This window comes from Oxyura jamaicensis, chromosome 12, assembly GCF_011077185.1.
Source record: "Oxyura jamaicensis isolate SHBP4307 breed ruddy duck chromosome 12, BPBGC_Ojam_1.0, whole genome shotgun sequence".
Taxonomy (NCBI): Eukaryota; Metazoa; Chordata; class Aves; order Anseriformes; family Anatidae; genus Oxyura; species Oxyura jamaicensis.
In genome coordinates this window covers 10,488,364-10,509,161 of record NC_048904.1, presented here as the reverse complement: position 1 = coordinate 10,509,161, position 20,798 = coordinate 10,488,364, and the positions used below count along the sequence as shown (strand labels likewise).

The 20,798-nt window shown below is 44.1% G+C and overlaps 1 protein-coding gene and 2 long non-coding RNA genes across 5 annotated transcripts in view; 1 reads left to right on the top strand and 2 right to left on the bottom strand.

Annotated features, from left to right (window-relative positions):
• Window positions 1-1,751, top strand: part of LOC118173274 — a 15,278-nt gene extending 13,527 nt beyond the window's left edge. Inside the window, exon 4 of one of the 2 annotated variants that reach the window (XR_004754105.1) lies at window positions 1,643-1,751. This is a non-coding gene — a long non-coding RNA (uncharacterized LOC118173274). Of the gene's footprint in view, window positions 1-1,104; window positions 1,332-1,642 lie in introns of those variants that run through there. The other variant, XR_004754106.1, reaches the window with a different exon arrangement.
• MGLL (monoglyceride lipase) overlaps window positions 1-20,798 on the bottom strand; it is a 96,705-nt gene that overhangs the window by 16,994 nt on the left and 58,913 nt on the right. The gene's annotated exons all lie outside the window — the stretch shown is intronic.
• LOC118173275 lies at window positions 258-20,798 on the bottom strand. Its single transcript, XR_004754108.1, has 4 exons — window positions 20,788-20,798; window positions 20,311-20,314; window positions 18,142-18,152; window positions 258-749 (listed from the first exon to the last, which is right to left on the bottom strand). It is a non-coding gene; the product is annotated as an uncharacterized LOC118173275 (long non-coding RNA).

The window sequence follows — 20,798 nt, the reverse complement described above, 5'->3', positions numbered from 1 at the left end:
CTGAGCAAGCAGAAATAGCAAAAGCCCCATGGCCCAGGTCTGTATATGGGCCGTGACTCTCTGCTGTGGGGCTGTGAGGCTTTGCTCTATTTTTGGATAGGCAGAGGCAGGTCTGGAAGGCTTCCTTCATCGCTGGTCCCACCGCAAAACAGTGATACTGCTCATAGCAGTGAGAGTTATGACTGTGGGAAGCCAAGAAGTGCCTGTGCAATAGCTGTGACAAGCACGTCACTGGAGTTCTCCAGGTCTGTGGTTGTTTTTTTATTATTGATTACTTAATGAACCTGCCATTTGAACCTAATTTCAACTACTAAACTACTGTTCCCCACTGGGATAGCACACAGCAGTGCTCGGGGCGCCGTCTGGCTGCATGTGTGGTAAAGGAAGGCCAGGCAAGTCTGCATCGATGCCCTCCCTGCCCCTTGCTCAGGGTTACCTGATGGCATTGCTGGGTTGCATTCTTTTATTTTATTCCTTTACTCTCTTCACCTCCAGGAAACCAAACTTGTTTCTCCAGAGCATGAGTTTATTGAAAGTTCAAACATCCCAGCTGAGAAAGCTTCAGGGCGAGGAACTAAAATGAAAGGCATGTGCACAACCAAACATCAATACAGTCAAGAGTATTGACATATTCTTCTCTGATCTTTTGCCTTTGGAGCTATTAAGAATGAAAGGTCAAGTTCATCCTAGATGTGAAGCTATTTGCTTTGGGTTTTGCTGGGAAAGAACCTGACGTTGTGGTTCCACAGCTCTCAGGCTGGATAGGCTCAGCAGCATTGCTCATCTTAAAAGAGCTGGAGCCTCATCCAGGGTAAAAGCAAGGGAGAAGCTGCTGAACAGCTCTGCTGAGAGAAAACCAGAGGGGCCTTTTTTCAGATAGCAAAATTAGGTGGCAGCACAAACGAGATGGTGCTTTGACAACTTTTGTCTTCTCAGCATCACACTGCATTCCCTCTGGAGTGGGAGAGAGCTTCAGATCCTCATCAAATCATGCTGAGCAGTGATGAAAAAATCCCTCCAGGAGCCCCACTGCATCGCACCTCAGCAGAGGCTTGTCCTCAGGCTTTTATGCTACAGGCTATAGGTATTTCTTTCTCCTTTTAGTGCCAGACCCTCACAACAAAGGCTCAGCCCAACACTGTGTGCTCAGGTGTGTCATGAACTGCTCCTCAAAGCTCCAGCTGGAATGTTTGGCTGCAGAAGACAAGGTGACATGGAAAATGCAGGGTCAAATGCTGACTCCAGCTATGCTGCTGTAAATTTAGTGATTTCAGTGGTGTCCCTTAAAGCATACAGTCATGGGAGAGTAGAAATTATGGTCTATGTTGTTTTTTCAGCCTTTGCTCCCTATTTATTATGGAAAAGCCATAAAACACAGTGAGAGGACATGAGAAATCTGCCCAGGGAGCAGTAATTCTCCAGGCAGAGTCTGGATCTTGACTTTCCACATGTTTGGAGGCTTCCAGCTTTGGGGGAAAGGGAATGGTTTGGATCCATTGTTGTTGTAGTGAGGACAACACCACAGGCATCAGTGAGGTGAAATGCTATCTCTAGCCAGCTGAAGGTAGAAACAATCAGGAGGAACTCAGGGCTTGACCCCTGCCTTGGGATCCATCATACCTATGTTTGTTTTCCTCTCTAGAAGCCTAACTCCAAGATTTTAAAGAGGGAGAACCACTGGCAGAGGGCTGGGAGAGGTGCAGGCATCCCAGGCTTGCTGCTTTCAGAGCATAAACATGTTTCACATTGCAACGGCACTAACTGAGGAGTGTGGATGCAGGAGATCTCAGAAGCAGCTAAATGTGAGACCTGCTGCCACCGAGACATCAGTGATTAACCAGCCCCAGCTGAGGAGCTGCTCCTGCACCGCAGAATCCCACACCGAAAGGACACTTCCTAATTATGTCAGAGGGGGCCATCGGCAAAGCTTGGCGCTGATTTAATAAGCCAGAGCACGGATGTGATTCCATTCCCAACGAGGCCTTTGGAGGCCAGAAAAGGTGATCTTACTGCTCCAGCACTGGCTCGGCAGCAGCAGCACGTTTCAGCACGCCCACCGCTGTGCTGGGCAGCAGTAAAGGGAGGATTTCTGCAAGAGCCCCTCTGTTTTCACTGCCTCCTTCATCAGCAAGCATTTTGAAGTGAGCTGGAGTCTGACAAGTCAATTTGAAACAAAAGCCTAAATGTCTTTTGGAGGATGCATTTACATGATTATTATGTGTTTATGAATGTTATGAAAAATTTGCTTTATTCCTGAAGGCCTCAAGCTTCTGCCTGTGCCCAAGGAGAAAATGTTCCAACCTCATCCCTCTGCTGCAACTCTCCTGAGCAGCACCACGTGGCAGCTGGCTCAGGCGGGGCCCTATGACCAGCCCTGTGATCCTGCTGCTCTGGAGGGGACGCTCATTGTGATATCCGGCCCCCGCTGTCTGGGGGTCAGCAGCCCTGCCAGCCTCTGCCTTCCTCTCTGCCCCACACGTAATGCATTCAGAACTGGAGGTAAAACTAGTCACGTCAGCCTGGCATTGACACAACACCTTAGACCTTCTAGGATGCCATGATAGAGCTCTGTGGTTTAGCCAGTGCTTACAGTTAAGGTACAAAATGAAGCAGATGAGGTTTTCAGGAGTATTTCTGTTTTGGAAGTCAGTCTAGCAGTTAATTAAGTTGTGTCACAAGGCACTACGGCTGATGCCTGTATTTATGAGATCTATTTAAACTTGTCTGAGCAAGGGCTGCTTTTTGTTGCGCTTGTACAGCCCCCAGCACTGTGGGGCATCATCACAGACCTTGGTCCAAGATACTCCAAGATCTTAACGTAATAATTAACTCTAATCCCAGATTGTAAGGCAGCACGTTTTTGCAGAGGAGGAGATGGGAGAAAGCACATAGATGGAGAATGTGGGTGATACAATACACAAGACGACGCTAATAATGGGTGTGCGTAGCAAATGTTGTATGAAGCCTTGATTTTCTGCTTGGGTGTTTTTTCAAGGTTTAATGAAAAAATATTAATGAACTAGTAAACACTTCAAATTGTCAGAACAGTTCACTACTGAACAAACTATACTTGTTTTGTAATGAATCAAGTACACATCTTTTTCATCAAGCGAGCAAAGCTCATTAATTAGACATGCTGGATTTCAAAGCTCCCAATGCTTAATTATTTGTTTAACAAGCACTACATCTAATCCACCGTTCAGACACACAAACAACTAAAGCAACAGGAAGAAGCTTCAAAGCAGGACAATCAACATCTGGAAAAGTCAACAGACTGTTCCTTTATTGTCAGGAACATGTAAAGCAAATGTTCCACTCGCAGAACAAATACACACAGGAAGCACCTCAGATTCCATCAAAAAGATTCCTACTCAACAAAGCAGCTTCCTTGCCCTGAGAACGCCCTCGTCACAGCGAGGGAGCTGGTCCTGCTCCCCCCGTGCGACCTTTTTCCATTTCCCAACCAAACGAAGCCTGATGTATGGTGGGCACTCAGTGGTGTCTGCCCTCCGTACATCCATACAGTTCATTTTGCGTGCAGATGTGAGGCAGGACAGAGATGCTTGAGCCAGCCAAGAAGCACTGTAAGCTGTACCAGGATGTGCCATGCTACCATGCCTCTGCTCAAGTTGCCACTTAGGTCAGCTGCTGTGCTGCAGTGCGTTTTGTAGGTAAACATCGGAGGTGAGATTTCAATGTTGGTCTGACCAGGCTTTAGCTGTGCACCACCTTATCCTGGGTTCCCCAAGAAGAGAAAGGTTAGACAGGAAGGGAGCTACGGAGGGCTCCAGCTCAGCCTGTGATCTGGACCACCAGGAGCCAGGACCTCGAGGCATACTGCGAAGTAAACCTGCTCTGCAGAATTGATGCGCTTCAGACTGTCAGTGTTTGCCACAAGCCTACTATTTAAGACTTTTCCAGGAGGGTACATCTGCGTCAGATGGGAAGCATTAGGGGCTAAAAGGAGAGGGCTCACCCTAACCACTGGTTCCATCTTTATCTCAAGGATCTGAAATATATCTCGACACATGATTACTGTTAGTAACGTTTGTCCACTCTACTCTGTGTTGGCAGCCCTCAGCATCCCTTCTTTTGTATAACCTGTATGGATGCAGTGAATGCACTGGGTTTCCCGTGACAATAGTCACATTATAAAACCATTAGTTATGGTACCCAGCAGTATCTCTACACCCTTGGTGTTTTATGTGTTGAGCATTTACCTGAGAATCACAGATGGATTCTGCCGCTCTCTTATCAAAGGGGAGGCTTGCCCTAAATAGGCAAGCGTGTCATCTTCCCTTTTCCTTCTCAAGATTAGGAAAATCATTTTTCTTTCAGCATTTGCTGGATACTTTTTATTCACTTGCCTCACACAAAGAGTGCAGCAAACTGAAAGCCTTCTCCTCCCACATCAGAGACACATTTGCAGAGCCGAGATATTTTTAGAATAGTGCACACACAGAGTTATATTGTTTGTTGTCTTGGTTAGGAAAAAAAAAAAAAAAGAAACAGGCAATTTTCTATACTAAAATTATTTGTGCCTTATTGCTGGGGAGTAGAGAACTAGTCATCTTGCTGAAGCCATTTCAAATCTTTTCTGTACTCTAAAGATGACAAACAAAATGACCTGGAACATATCAGAGCAGTCATTAATTCTGTCCAACAAGGCAAACAGTTTCTGCCAATGTTAAGAGCCAATTCATCTCTAATGGATACAGGCACGGTTCTTTCAGCTTTCGAAGACTTGCCCATTTCTTATGCTGTTGCAGAGTTTGGCTCTGAATTGCACTTTCTTAAAAGTCTTCCTGGAACATCATGCTGCTCATGAAAACATGCTGAAAAAAAAAGCCATCTGAGTGTTTGTGTTACAAAACAATAAGTCAGTGTGGCCAGACTGCAGATACAAGCATCTCCCGGGATGTCAAGTAACAAAGGGAGGTGAGACAGGCTGAAAGCCTGCTCACACCACAGCCAGCTCCTGCACTGCCAGGACTCGGGAAGCTTTGTCACTCCTGCCACAAATACAGTATGCTGCTGCAGGGGGACGTAAGGCCCAGGGAAGAGGAATACAGAGCCCGTTTTCTTTTTCACAAAGCTCACACACAACAAGATCCTACTTTCTTCCTTAGTCCCTTCTGTGATGCCACCTCTCAAGCCAGCCCTCAAGAATACTAAAGCAAAAGAGAGGTGAAGTGAATGTCCTTCTTGCCAAGTGACTGGGACCCATGATTGGAAAATGCTGCACAAAGATGCTGATGTGGATGGCTGAGCAGCTGTTGAGTTCCACTGAAGAAAAAATAGTTTCTTTTGGTGATGGGTGAAGCGAGTCCTATCTCATCTCTTTTCCCATGGGACGAAAATCCCAATACAAATATAAGACATATGATTAGTGAGGCATACCATATGCTTTTTATAACCGGGCAATTAGTGGTTTTATTTACAGCCCTATAATAATTTGTAACTGTTATTCTTGTAGTTGCACAGAGATTTCTCTCTCTTTCCTGAGGAGCAGATCATTTATGGATGTATAGAAGGGGTGACTATTTAACAACAGAGTCGATCCTCAGAGACTTATTCTGGGGTGACATAAAACCAGTATCAGCTCTCAGTTATTGTAGAAAAATTCCATGGACTTTGCTGGAGCTAATCTAGTCTCTCACTGCTTCGTTTGGTTGCTGTGCCACTGGTCTTTGTTGTAGGGCCTCTGTTCTGCTCTTCACATATGACCCAAGATATACTAATGGTAGCCAGAGTTCCACACTCACTGGGCAAGGAGGAACCACCTTGGTAGCAGCCAAGAAAAATCTTCCTGCTATTTTAAAACAATTTTTAAACATTTATTTATCTATCTATTTATTTATTCTTTTGCTTTAGTGCCGTAAAATCCAATAAATGGTGCAGACTTTATTTCCAGACAACAGGAAGGCTGAAAGTCCACTTTCTTTTACTTTCTGATCCAATTTCTAGCTTTAAGATGCGTTAAAACAGCTGGGGCACCAATTCAAAATGTCAGGTTTTCAATGAAAAAGCCAGCACTGCGGTGGAACTGCACACTCCCCTTCCCCTTCCCTGCCCATTTATTCCAGAGCACTGCTGGCATGTGGGCTGGCTCTCCAACACGCACATGCTATTAAGTCCTAAATGACAGCTTGTTTAACTAGAAAACATTTCCATTTTTTCCTTAACAAAGGCCATTCATTTCTTGCTCTTCTATTTGCTTAAAGACGGTTTCATTTGCCCTGCCTGAGAGTTTGCACAGCCCTCCTGATTGTTCCCCTCCAAATAGCACTGCAAGTTAATGACCCACCTCTTGATCCCCGAGCAGGGAGCCCTGCCCAGCACGCTGCGGGCGCATCAGCCTGCTACTCACATCGAAAACCCATACGTGTGCCTCGAATATTTTTATGCTTGAGAAAACAATCAAATCAATTCATCTCAGGGAAGACAGTCCTAATTCTTCCCTGCTAACACTAGATTAAGCATCGAGAAGAAAAAGAGATGAAAGCTGGAACACGCAGTAACTCCCTCCGTGCTGCTGACTGATGTCTTGGGGGACAGGCACGGCTTCCTTTCAAGCTGTCTTCAAAAGGTTGCCCTCCACACAGACCACCCATTGGGAACCCACATCAATAACAACAACAAAAAAAAGAATGTAAAAGAGCCATTTTTCACCCAATTTATTTACATGTTAAAATAAACACGAGTTCCCATATAGAACAAGGGCTCCCGGTGGGTTCTGTTTAGTCTGTGGGATTCTTGGCACTGCAGTACAGCATTTCTTAGTCCAAAGCAATCTTGGCATCGATAGTCGGTTATATAATTATTTTTTTCAGCAACTGGCAAATGGAATGATAACAATAATGCCTCTTAAAACTGGAAATTGTGTTTGAAGCCACCAGCAAGGTGCTACACCAATTCATCTGCTAGAAGGTTGTTTGCAAACCAGAGCTCCCAAATTCTTGTGTTCAGGATTTGTTCTCTCCACAGTCGGCCTGGCTGAGGGGGGCTTGGAACAACATCAGTTCCGCAGCGTTAGGGAGGTTTTTGCTTTTTGCTTCACTCCTTTGCACTGCCACACAGCCGCAGCTTCACGGCCAGGCAGTGCCACCCTCATTAGGCTGGATTTGTCCCCGTTTCTGACAAGGCATGAAGGAAATAGTACTCTTCCAGCACTGGCAGGTTTTTGTACCCACTTTGCATAAGCTCAGTGATTATACCATGTGAGCAGCAGGTGGATTATTTGAAATAAGGACAGCCTTTGTTTGTGGATTCTTTTTAATAGTGTACATCCACACAGAGCTATAGCTGACCCAGACCCTAACGGACCTAACTGCAACCCACTTTTCCCATTCACACAATTAAGAAAAACCCCTCTGGCCTGGTGTGCCAGGACAGTCCTTGGGCTGCCGGCTGGTTGCAGGCTGCCTGGTGGTGAGATGGAACATGGGGAAATTAGCGTGGTAGAAAATAATGTTACTAAATTCATCTCGCAGCAAAACTGCTGTCCTTTCTTGGTATGGGCTGATTTCACTGTGATTGTTTCAGCTGCTTTTTGGCAGCCAATACCCTTTCCTCTGTAACTCTCCTCCCTGAAACTCTGAAATCCTCACTACCTATATATTTACCAAGCAGGTCAGGATCAAACAGGCAGGTTGTTGCTTTCTGTGCTCTGTTGCTCATTTCAAACCACGCTTGGCTGACAGCAGACAATGAATACTAGCTGGCAGCTTGCACTTCAGTCACCAACACACCAGTGCAAATGTTGAGCTGCTGAAGACTGGGAACCTGTGTGCTGCTTCTGGGCTATGCAAGGTACTTTTCAACCAGTCAGTGAGTCAAAATAGCAAGTAGGATCAGAAGGACTCAGTTCAGAAAAGCCCCAGCTTCCTCTCCCTTTACCCAGCTGTTGCTGAACTGAGCATAAGCTCCGCACTACCGGGCTGCAGACTCCTTAGCTTGAGATAAATTACCAGGGTCTCCCAGCAAGTTTTGCCTTTGATAAATTCAGAACCGGAAAATAAATGTGGTGTGGAGAATGCCAGTTTTAAGGGATTTGGGTTGAGAGCATTATTCTTTGTACCATCTACAATTCATCATTTATTTTTTTTAAGCTGAACAAGGATTCTCAAACTGGGGAGTACTGCCAAGCCCTGAATAAATCTCAGCATTAGAGATGCTGCGGGTATAACAGCTTTCCCCATGAACTGAGTCTGCAGACAGTACCTTTGGAGAGATTAACCCCTGAGTGCCACAAGACAGGCTCTCAGTTTTGATGCACAAAGAAATCTCACCTCGGGAGACTTAAAGCAGGTTATTCCCACTCATGGGGCAATACTGAAGGAGGGTGGAATACAGCATAGGCTTACTTGGTACTGAGCAACTTTTCTGCTTTGTTTGTGAAGTTTCCAGGTCCAATCCTGAACACAAATTCAGTCAAAGGATGTGTAACTACCCAAAAAGCCAACCAGCATGTAACTATCTGACATACAATTATTTCCTCTCACCCAGAGACCAGAAATAAAGCTATGTGAAATCAGCAGAACACTGAGAAAAAAAAAAAAAAAACCTTTTCTGTTTGGGTCACTAAAATGAATTTGGCCACAGCTGGCACAGACCAAGACACGTTACCATCCAAGGACAGGCTGTTGCTTACGGAAATGGGTTGGACTTGTTCTCATTTGGTATCTTGGTGAACAGATTGGTGCATTACAAAACCAAAACACCTCCACTGTAACTGGCTCCCTGACCGCCAGCCTGCACAGAAGACTTCACAGTGGGTGCGCACACCTTCAGATAAGACTATTTCCAGATGGCCATAGGTTTTGTGAAATCTTTTTGCAATACTCATTTTGTTTTTATAATGAAAATGCTCAAGGCTGAAAGGAATGTTACTGTGGTGCTGGGAAATCTCATCTGGGTTGGAAAGTGAACCAGAGGCTAACCAGATGTTCTACTCTGCTTTGCTAATGGACCAAGAAACAAAGAGGGTAACACTGCCAGAGGCTTTTGTTTATGATTATGATTATTTTTTTTGTAATTCTGAAATAATTTTCCTGAATCGCCAGCCATGTTTGTCACAGTTCCCTGTACATCTCTTTATCAGCTAAAACAATATTTTATTCTCTGAAATATTAGCCCAAGATGTATTAGCTTCTCACTAAAATAGCAAAAACAACCTTAAAACTCATGAGTCAGGTCTTGGCCCCAGTGAAGTTAGTGACATTTAGCTACAGCCTTCAGAGAGTGCAAGTGTGTACTCTGTGTGTGGAGACATAGAGCTCAAGCAATTAAGAAATAAATCCCTCCAAACCATGTAAGAATCACATTAGGAATGTGGTTTTAAATTATAGGCATTCTGAAATTAAAACGAAGCTGCAGTGCTGAACTGAGACTATCCCTGCCGGAGCAAGAGGCAATGCTGTGGGCACCTGGCATGTATAAGGTCTCCCCAGTACCCCAGAGAAGAAGGAAAGGCAGAACCAGGAAAAGTCCAAGGGTTATGCAGTACAGCAGGGAGAGACATCAGTTAATGCTAATGCAATGCCAGGCCCTGCAGATAAGGTGTGAGGCTGTAAGAGATGTGCACTTAACAAACATGCTGTGGGTAACCAACAGATGGAGAGGACTGAAAAATATTGGCGCTGAAATATGTAGCCCTAAAGTGGGCAGAAAGACACTGAGACAAAAAGTGAGAAGTGCAATTCTGAGAGTCAGAGGTCCAAGAGCCTGGAGCAGCCTGCTCAGTCGGGGCAGTGTTTGCTAACAACCAAACTTGGTTAAAACCCGAGCTTTGACCATATGTGAGAAAGACGCGGGGATGCTATCTGCAGGAACAAAACACTAAGTGATCCAGGGAGTGTCTTCCTGTCTGTGCTCCTAATAAGAGCATGTTTTAATAAACAAAGAAATGTTTTTTCTGTTTCACATTCAAAATGGATGTGCAATGGGAGGAACATGATTCACTGAAAGCACCAAACACTGTAACAAAATATGTTTCTCTGCAACACTCAGACTAATTAAAAAGGGAAGAATCTGAAGATGTGAATCAAAAAAAGGATGAAATTTCCCTTTACTCTTTGTCTATTTTGCTTCTGGGGCTTGTTGCTGCAATATTCAATGTCTTGTTTGCAGTCACTGGTAGAGAACATTTTGTTTTTTAAAAAAGTTTCTATATCTGTTTTAAAATAGAAAAATATAATTTTTAGAACTTTTGAGACCAGTCAGTTAAAAGGGCTCATGGTCTGTAACAAATAAAGCTACTCCCAGGAAAACCAACACTGCTAGTTAGTCATGGGGAAAATCTACCCATTTGACACAGGCCTATGAGCTTTATAGCAACACACTACACTTTATGAGTGAGCAAATAAACCAGTAAACAACAAACACTGGAAACTTTATCATGGCAAGTAGCTCTTGCCCCAGCTCTCTAGCCTGATCTGAAAGCACGGACCATTGAGGGACATCCACTGAAGTCTGAGAAGGTGCAGGGGACTGTTACCACACTTGTTTATACCCTGTTATTCAGTCATTTGCAAAATAGGTAGGGTACAATCAGGATGTAATTAAGATGAAAATGCAGCTATAGACTGTTAAGATGAAATGGCAGCTATAGACCATTCATTGACTGGTAATACTTTTTACTTCCCTTTGTAGAGCTACCCATCCCTCACCTTTGTTCAGTGCAAATAAGAGCTTTTTCTGAGTACTACACTCCCTAATAAGCCTGTTCTTACAGGTTAGCGCTGAGCTAGACACCAGTCTGAGCTGGACTGTGCTCCCTTGAGTGCTGTCTGTCTCAACAGGGACTGAAGGAAGTCAGACTGTTTTAATCCAACAGGAGTTATGTACAAAAAATACCTTTTTTTCTGTACTTTTCCAATGTTGCTCAGTAACTTAGAACAGCCATTTGTACCACAATAAGATAACAAACTCCACATCTGTGTGAGAATGCATTTATAGGTTGAGGAATCATCAGTGATTAGCTTCTGAAACAACCTCCTCCAAATTAGATACATCTGACAAACAATAGAAAAGTTACTCACGTTAATGAAATGCTGTTGCTATGGAAAAAAATTGTCCCTGTAAAGGTGAAAATAAACACATGCTTCCTTTTACTCATTGTGAAAAGGCATCAAGAAGCATCTCCCTGAAGATAAAGCTGTTTCTAACTGTACGCTGTCAAAGTGTGCTTTTAAATGCACCATTTTCCCCCCTTTCTAAAACCTCCTGTGCTTTAACTTTGGAAGAAGCATCCCAAATGCTATCAGTTTGGATGTTCTTTAGCTCATAAACTCATAGATTTACAGAGGTTCGAGATTGTCAAGTTCAAGGCCCTACTGAATGTGCTTCCCAATAGATCAGGTTATTCAGGGACTTGTCCACTTGAGCGTTAAATATCTCCAAGGCTAGGGATTGCCTCACTTCTCTGGGTCCTGCTCCAGCATTTGGCTGCCCTCATGGTGAAAACATTTTTCTTTCTATCTAGCTGGAATTTCTCGAGTTGTGACTTGTGTCAGTTCCCTCATCCTATCACCATGCACCTCCAAGAAGAGTCTGGTTCTGCTGTCTCCATGCCCTCACACTAGGTACTCACAGAGAGCAATAAGATCTCCTTATGGCCTTCTTTTCTAAAGCAAAATAAACCCATTTTTATCAGCCTCTCCTTGTACATCTTGTTCTCCAGTACCCTAATTGTTTTGACAGCCTTCCACTGGCCTTGCTCCAGTATGTTAATGTTTTCCTTGTAGTGGGGAGCAAATTGGACCCAGAGCTTCAGATGTGGTCCCAAAAATGCTCAGTGAAAGAGAATAATCACTTCTCTCGAGCTGCTGTCTTTAATCTTTCCAATACAGCCCAGTGTGTGGTGGCCTTCACTACAGGGTCACGCTGTTGACCCATGTTCAACTTGTCTGCAAGGATCTCCAAGTCCCTTTCTGCAAAGCTGCCTTCTGTTCATTCAGTGCCCAACCTTTCCTGCTGCATGGGGTTATTCCACCCCAGATGCAGGACCTCACAAGTGCCTTTGTTGAAACTCCACGAGGTTCCTGCCAGTTCATTTCTTCAGCCTGTCAAGGTCCCTGTAAATAGCAGCCTTCTAGCATATGCTTGCTTTCTGCAATGTGGTATCCCTGTATACTTGCTGAAAGTGCTTTCTATCCCATCATCCACATCTTTAATGAGAAAGTTCCACTGAGGGTTTATGCAACATTTATTTATTATTTTTGCTCTGTAGGACACAGATTATTCCAAATAGCTTCTTGAGGCCAATGTTCTTGCTGATATGAACTAATGTCCTGCCATACAAGTCAGTAAATGAAATGATCCCTGGAATAAATTCTGAAGCATGTCTGTTGTCTGTCCAATAGCTCCAGATAACAGACGTAGCTCATAACAAGAAATGATCTGTTCTCTCAGCTTAAGCTCTTTAACAAACATCTGGTCCTTCTCCTTTCACCCTCAACCATCTTGCACACAGCCGTACTCCTACAGCTAGTGAAGCTGGTTATGGGAGGGCAAGTAAGCTGTTGAAAACATTACAAGAGGTTGTCAACTTTCCTTCACTAATAGGAAATGTCGTTACAAGTTACATGCCTGAACCTGCTCTCTGGCATGGTGACAGAGTTATGCTGAAGCTCCCTGAGCAGATGTGAAAGCAGAATTTGACCCTTACTGGGAGGATTGATTTATATATGTAAAGACTGAGTACAGATGACAATTACACAGATCTTTGAGACTGCAGAAGCAAGGCAACAGGTTGAAAAACAAAACGAGCTAGTTCAGTCAAGGCTATTTCCTCTTCAGTTTCCTTTATTGACCACAGTGAGCTATTTGTCTGAATAAACGATGTGGTATCAGGACCACTTGTCTAAAACTCCTCTCACTCAGTCCCAGCATTATCTGCACTCCACACAAATTTAAGGGTCCTCTCCTCTTTATCATGGAGGGTAATCACAGAAGGCAAGCCAGAAGGACTTAACCCTCGGAGGAAGAAGGAAGCCTTTTAACTTTCCTGAATGAATGACACATCTTTCCTCCATCACGCCTGCCCGTTAGCAGTTAACAGTGGCAGGTTGAGGAGCAGGGCCTGGAAGGTGGCCAGTGCCGACAGCTCCACGCTCGGAGTTGTTGTGGTAAAAAGGGAGCATTCTGTTCTCTCTATCACTGTTTCCCCTCGCACTAGGGCCCGTTGTTACAGCCTCACGCCTCCTTGTGTGAAGGCCAACAGCGAGGCTTTGTTCAAGAAGCAGCTGCGGAGAAGATGTACTATCTCAGGGAATGACCTACTGACATTGCTCATTAGTAAGCAGGGAATAATTAGGAGAACTGGGGCAGACCGCACGGCCTGCTTCTTTCAGAGTAAAAAGCCAGCTCCTCAGATCCCAGTGTGTCCCAAAAGGGATTCCCTCATACCGTGGGCTTGCTGCAAGGCCAGGGGAGCTGGCTCTGCATCACCTCCTTCTCATCACCTGGCTGTGTGAGGGAAGAACAGCTCGTGCTCGAAGCTGGACGGGTCAAGGCCGGAGCACGGGGTGTTCCAGCTCCGGACAGGCTCAGCGCTCAGATCCACACCTACCCCTGTTCACCTCAGCTACATCAAGAGCAAACTTGGCTCAGCCAGAAACTGAGCCAAGGATCCTGCTCAACTGGATGCAATGCTGTTGTTTATTCAGTAATCTGTCGTTACAGGGTGGATCTACAGCAGTGAGGAAATGGCTGAGTGGTTGGAAATAGCAGAGTAAATGGGGGAAGATAGAAAGCCATACCCACTCTTTGGCAATCTTTACTGCAATCCAACATGATCAGCTAGTGATGTGTACATACAGGGGCAATGAGGAAGTTTTATCTGCATTGCCTGCCCACCAGCCCAAATAATGCCTGCTTCCAGCTCTGAGCTATCACATGGAAATTGTCTGCCTGCTTTATGTCACTGTTTAAAATCACAATTAAATCTGACTTTAAAAAAAAAAAAAAAGTCAGATAAACGAATAGATTGGTTTGAGCCCCCCAGGTTTGGTTTGGCATGTTTTCAGAGCACACATTAGATGACACTGCACATCTAATTTCAGGTGCTCAACTCTCTCACTTGTGTCTGTGCTAAAGGTGCATCCAGTCCTCACAATTTCCCAACCTCCTTGACTAAAAGACAGATTCAGAATTATCTTTTCTGCACTTTTACATCAGCATGGCTCCCACATTACTCTCAGGAAGGCCATGAAACACAGAAAGTCTCAGCCCCAAAGCAGAGGGGAAACATGTCTGCATACCCCCTGCCCCTCCCCAATCCCAAATGTTTTAAGCAAAACATTTCACTGTGGCTAATGTGTGCACTGCCCGATGCGCTAGCCAGGTACAGCCTCATTGTCTCTTTATTTTTAGTTTGCTGTGGTCTAGCTGCTTCCTGGCTTGACAGCGTTGTTTCATCTGCCTTCACAAGACAAACAAAACAAAAGCCGTGCTTCCATTTCCAAGTCTCAGCCTGTGGCCTTCTCTAGAGCGTGAGGCACTGTAGGTATTTGCTTTCATGATTCACCTAGTGTTTTCTTGCTGTTGTGTAGCTGCTCTCCTCAAATGGAAACACTGCTCACTGCCCTGAAAGATGCCATGTGGTGCAGGCAGAGATCTGGGTCTGTATGATCCCAGTGTGACCAGAGGGCTAGCGCTGAAGTGACAGGATTGCTCCTGAGATGGCTTCACCAGAGCAAGACTGGGCTGCAGATGTCTGTAACAAGCTGCTTAAAAATAACAATAGTAATGTGGCACTTCTGTTCAATAAAAAAACATCTCAAATTGCCTGTTACACCTCAGGACACTCCCTTGAGGCTGGGCTACCCTGTATTCTGGTACCATTTCTGCATCCCTGCACTGTAAGAGGTGTATACAGAGCACTTTTTCCTCTGGGACTCTCAGCTACCAACAGACCCCACCTCCATGCAGCAGTCTGGGAGAAAACAAGAGAAAATACACTATCCCTTTGAAAGAGTGCATTCAAGAGCATGGAGAAAGTTGGACCTTTTAGCAGCGTGAATCATTTTGCCTGTAATTTCAAAGAGGCTCAGAGTGAATGACCTTAACAAGCTGTCACTGCTGCTTTGAGGTGCAGGGCTACGAGACCAGTGGTCAGTTGCCAGAAGAGTCGGAGGTGAGGAGCAGCTGGTTTCACTTTGGCTGGAGCTCACTGGTGGCAGGCAGACATCCTCCCTGTTTGTCTTGAGTTAATCTTGCTTTGTGTTTGGCAGCTTTCTAGTACATCTGTGTTGGGTGAAGTGCACATGGTAACCCCTTCTATGAGGGTCAGTTTTCTACTTCACATGAGCATCCCCACAGCCAAAACAGAGTTAGAAAAGGCTGGCAGGAATAAGTTTACTCATTAGCTGTTTGTTTTATACGAGGACTTTGCTCCACGTTCTTACAGAGTTTTCTCACTGCCTAAGGAATTACATGGTGTACTGCAGTATCTGAACTCTCACCCTGTATTGAGCCCTGTGGTTTTACCTCCTGTGTGCCCTGCGCATGCTAAGCATTCCTCACTGCTGCCCTGGGGGGCAGATAAGCCTGACTGCTACCTTCCTTCAACATCTGAGAAGGGAAGGCTAGGGAGAGCTAGTCAGGCTTGGGTCTGTACCAAATCGAGAGTCAAAACAGGGATGAAATGGTGCTGGCTGTGCTGTGCCAGCTGAGCCCAACAGCCATCCTTTAGAGAGACTCCTGTTAATTTACAGAGGATGGATGCCTGAAAGAGAAAAGCTGAGTGGTGGGGCAGGCTGGCGTGTCTCTTCCCTGGTATATCCCCTGAGTTTCTGTCTGCCCACGTGCCACGCAGCAGACGTCACTGCCTGCTTTTCACGTCACAGCAGTGTTTATGACTCAATCATCCTCTGGGTTAAAAGGGGAGAACAGATGAGTTCCAGCAGGGTCCATATGACACTTAAGGTGGATCAAGAGTCAAAGAATCATTTAAGAGTTCTCTTATATTCCTGTTAGTTTTGCTCTGTCATGAGCTTTTGGTCTGGCTGTTTTTGGGGCTATATGCACAAAGATTTATGTCCATACACTTGTATCATGGCAGGACAGATTAATCATGCCTTAGCAGTTCTCTCTCCAATCCAAATGACTGATCATAAAATACTGAAAGATGGACAAGTAGAGATAATTTGAAGAACAAAAGGGCTAATTTCCCCATAGGGCATGTACGTGCAAAATTTAATCTGAAGGTCTGAAGAATTTGGTTCTTACTTCTTTGCTTGGCAATTTTAAGGAGCTATCAGCAGCAAATATCCCTGCAGCAGTCCTTATCTGACAAACAAGGACGCGCTAGGAACCTTCGGTTTGGGACCATTAGTAAAAATGTTAAAAGAAAAAGCTTTCAAGATTTGTGAAGAGTGGGGCTTTATGCAGAAGAAATACACAGGAAGGGAGGGGAACCCACCCTGGCTGCTGTGCTCTCCTCCTGCCCTTGCAATCACCACCCCAGTCTGTGAACTCTAACAACTTCTACCCCTCTGTAACACTTCTCTGTGGGAAACACTCTGGCTTTGCAGAAGTGCAGAGCTCATTTCCTCCCAGCCATGTCAGCCTACAGCAGGAGCTCTGCCTAGGGTAGGTGTAAGAATCCCGTGTTTACACACAGAGCTGGACAGCTCTGTGAATTTCTCCTAGGTGAAAAACTTTCATGAATTCAGAAAAAGCTCAAAAAAGGATGTAACAATGTAGTTACACAGCTGGAGCTATGCTCTTTTTCCTAGCCAAGGAGCATCTGTCTAAGGATGGGCACATCAGTAGCAGCCCAGCTGCTCAGAGCACTGCTGCTGCTATACCTCAGGTAGAATAACTTGGCAGTGCAAGTAAATCTCAATTTTTTGTTGAGGGTCTTCCTGCTGTGGGGAGCACAAATGGGGTAAGGATTCATGGGGAGAACAGTCATTCTGTACTCCTGCAAGTGCTAATGTTTCCAGACCCATGGTGCCAGTAGTGCCTATGGAAGATTTTATTTCCCAGCAACATTAAAAAATCATGCTGAAGGCCGGGAGACCTTCTCTGAAAAAAAAGTAAATGCCCACAACCCATTCTAAATCACCTGTCAAAGGAGATAGAAATAATTTGTGCCACTCTTTCCTACATCTCTGCAGAAAAGCAGTTACACTTTTTCTGTTCTAGTGAGATAGGCTAAATGAGAGGAAGCAGAAAGAGAACAGATTGCTGTGGATAACTGGGCCCACACCCAGCCTTGCTCATCTTCACCAAGGAGCAGTTGTGCTGCTCTGTGTGCAGCCAGCCCCACACAAAGCTTGCCAGGGCTTTCCTGACTCCATCCCTGGAGATCCCACCAAAGCCTGCCTGATCACAGCGCTGCTCTCCAGGAGCATTCCCTCACTCTGGTGTGCATGATCTCTTCTTCTCACAGTGCTATCCTAATTCTTATTAATGTTCTTATTAATGCTGACATCCTTTGTAGTCATTTCCCCCCTCCCAGTTTGTCTGTGTTTAGTTCTTTTTAACCTTTCTGTGTAGATCCATCCTTCCCAGTCCTATGAATAAATAAAAGCCTTTCTTTCTCATCAACAAAATGGTCTTTTAACGGTTGCAAGAACAACACAGCAATCACTTGAAAAAACAACAACTAATATTTGAATAATTTAAAAACCTCCAGCACCAGCTATTTTATGCCTTTTAAAAATGAGTGCTTTGTTAAATAGAGAAAACATAAGGAAATTAATGGGGGGCACAAACAGCATTAGGTGTCTGAAAGGGACCGGCTAACCCATCAGAAATGTTCACCACACACAAAGTAGCAGTGGGACTAAAAAGCAAAACTGCACTTCAGTTAGAAACATCTAAGGAATATGAATCAGCTGTTAAAACCGCAGCCTTTCCCTTTGCTTTGATCTGATGTGACACGTAACTTATGAGTTGGAAATTCAACAGCTTCAAAGCCTGTAAGAGAGTCAGGGTTCTCCATGCACAGGGGCAGGTAGAGGTTTGATTCTGCCTGGAGAGAGAAGGTGTTTTGATGGGCTGTCCTCAAACAAGTGTAAGGGCTTCGAACTACTGACTGGTTAGGGCAAAGTAATTCACATTCCTCATCTTCTCTTCAGACAGCCACATCACCCATAAGTAGCACCAGAAGGTCTGAGTGAAAAATACAGCCTGTGCCACTATTGTTAAAAAGTCTAAGAGATAAGCTAATACATTTTTGTGGCCCTTGGATCTTGGAAATGCTTTTGCAACTGACGCACTTTCGAAGGTGAAACTGTGGTTGTTCTGGGCTCAGGCCATGTAATGAAACCATAGAAAATAAGATCTCAGCAAATGAGATGTTATAAGAAGTGAGATGAGGATAGTTGGAACATTATGTGCTTTACCAACTGGAAATGCTTGGTATGAGAAAACAAAGCCACATTTTCTATCTTTTATTCTCATTTTCCTTGGCTCTCAGCTTTACAGTTCCCTAAAAATACTGCATTATAGCTAAAGGAGCTGCAATCTGTCTGGAGCTTAATGAAGAATTACAATATCACTCCAGTTTGATGAATCTCCCACGAGTATTCCTTCTAAGAGGGCTTTCCTAAATTGATTGCCAATAACCTAATATGTTTGTCTCTTTTTCTGTCATCAGAATGTTGACATAATAAAATAATAGTAATATAAGAAGGAAATTGAAAAGTGAAATTTCATTTCAACAAAGCTAAAGCTTACAGACATACATAGCAAGGTCATCCTGGCAGCCTTAACTCTGCCTTCATGAAGCTGCACTCCGAGTATGCTCAGAAATCATGGGAAACTGTTACCTGCCTATTAAAAACACAAGAGACCACAGAACCAAATGTGGCTTTACAAAGAAAAAAAAAAAATCCTCTTCCATGAGATTGATATAAAACAGAGGAATTTAACAATGCTAGGTGTAAAGGAAAGCTAAAAGGTCTTCTGAAATTAAATTTTCACCACCACACTGGAAAGTTTCTAATACATAGCTAAGAGGTACAGCAGTCTTGAGGTTACTGTGAAATACCTGAAAGAGCAAATGCACAAATAATATATCCTGAGACATAGAGAGCTGCCCGGTGCTACCTCCTCAGTGTCAGTAGGAAGGCACAGATTTGGATGAACACTGTTACACCGAGAAGTGCCAGCTTTTTTTGCTGCAGCCTCGCATAACAAGAACCAGTGCAAAGTAGCCTTCAGCAAGATTTAGAGCTCATGTATAGGCTCTTACAGAATCAGCAGTATAAATGGAAATTATTTTTTCTTCTTTTGACTGAAGGTTAGACACCATATAAATCAGTCAAGTCACATATACTAGAGCCCTAGCAACTTCCCAAATCATCTGGGAAATCATGCCAACCACACTGTGGAACTCCATTAATAATTTCATGCCTGAAATGGGAAATGTATCCATGAGTATTCCAGAACAAGAATAAATGTCCGGGTCAGGAAATCTATGCCAAACTCCTAAGACTTACTGTAAGGCATGAGGAAGAGAAAGCAATTATTTTGCTAATGCAATTGAATAATTAATATTACCCAAAGATATCCAAAGGATGGGACACAAACAGGGAACACAATGGTGAGGTGATTTGGAATAGGCAAAATGGTAGGGGAAAGCTATAAAACTCTGTGTAGCCTGGGCAGTTTTGGCAAGGGAGACAAGTATGCCCTTCAGCTCTCGCTGGTGTCTACTTGGGCTGTAACCTGTATTCCGCCAGACAAGGTCTGTCCTCACTGCTCAGCACTTAAGGTGCAAAGATTATTTTACAGAGCCTAAAATATGTTAATTGTCTTTGTAGCTTAGTGAATCTAGTCTCATTAGATTAGCTCTTTGTGTAACACAATTGCATGTCCAGTGTTCTGCTTTCAGGTTCCTCTTTGCTTCTCCTCTTTGCTGATGAAAAAAAAACAAACTGAGTTTACAAAGAGTACTGTAGGCCTGACAGGGGGGATGAACTTTTAAAGCAGCCTGAGCAACCAGAAATGTGTTAATTGAAGTAAACTGATCAATTCAGCAACATCCATCTATAGGGAAAACACAAACACAACACGTCTGTGCTTCTCTAGCCAAAAAGAAATTCAAGGAAAAAGAGAGAAAATAATGGCACAATAAAGACCCCTCTCAGGGTCTTCACTTCCAAAGCCCTTTTCCATCTACAGAAAAGTCATTCTCTGTATCAAATCCATGTGATAAATACAGTGCTTTATGACTGCTTCTAGGTTTGTTGCTTCAAATATTGCTATTTTGACCCTACTTCTTAAAACCATTATCAGGTTTTAAAAGAATGAGGAACTAAGGCCTGCTCAGCATGCACAGTGAGAAACCACAGGCCTGCAGCGCTGGGCTCTGGCATTTGAACACATCGCTTGTGTGTCCTGGAGTTCACTAACTTTCTGTATACGTTGTCTGTGGTCTACTAACAGCAGCTGCAGGGTGGACAACATGTGGTCTGTCCCATCACCTTTCTCATGAACTTTGTGCCATATAGATAATGAAAGAGGAATGAGGACAATTTCTGCTGGTTTTACTGTACGCTCCCACTGCCTTGTGTCTAAATCAGAAGGAAGTAGATTGAAGTGAATGAGCCCCCACTTACAAATTTTGTGCCTGTATAAGGAGAAACATGCTCCTGTGGTCAGCAAAGATAGTTTTGCACAGGTCAACTGTTTTTGTAAAGCCAGCTCTGTATATGGCATGCAGTCAGCTGTTGGGAAAATTGCGCTTTTTTATTTATTTTCATTGCAAGCTGTTCTGAGGGCTGGATATTCTCTTTGTCAAGGAAAATATTGGGATAATTTCTGCACACCCAGTGCAG